Below are 547 nucleotides of genomic sequence, written 5' to 3'. Positions count from 1 at the left end.
ACATCCTCTCTTGGCTGCATCACCTTACAGTCTCACTGTCAGCACACAGGGGCTCTTTTCTTCCCACATCCTCACCAATAGTTTTCTTGATGACAGTCATTGTGACTGAGGTAAGAGAATCTGGGGATTGTTTTTCTTTCTTTTTTTTTGGGGGGGGTGAGGTGGTCCGGTCGTGGGACCTGGACTCTGGGCCTGGGCGCTGTCCCTCAGCTCTTCAGCTCAAGGCTAGTGCTCTACCACTTGAGCCACCTTCCCAGCCCGGGATTTTTTTTTTTTTCTGCTAGCCTTCAGGTTTGATCTCAGGCCTTGGGCACTGTCCATGAGCTTTTTGTTTCATCTTGGGGACTAGCTCCAGGATGCGGAGGGTCGCGAGCCGCCAGCTTTTTGGTAGTTAAAACTGGAGATGGGAGTCTCTCGGACTTCGCTGCCCCGGGCTGGCTTCGAACCGCGAGCCTCCGGTCTCAGGCTGCCGGATAGGTGGGATGACGGGCGGGGACGGGCGGGGGCCCCCGACGCCGCGCGGCAGCGGCCCGAGCCCGGAGGACCC

This window comes from Dipodomys ordii, unplaced genomic scaffold, assembly GCF_000151885.1.
Source record: "Dipodomys ordii isolate 6190 unplaced genomic scaffold, Dord_2.0 Scaffold119, whole genome shotgun sequence".
NCBI classification, from domain to species: Eukaryota; Metazoa; Chordata; class Mammalia; order Rodentia; family Heteromyidae; genus Dipodomys; species Dipodomys ordii.
This window is presented reverse-complemented; position numbering follows the sequence as displayed.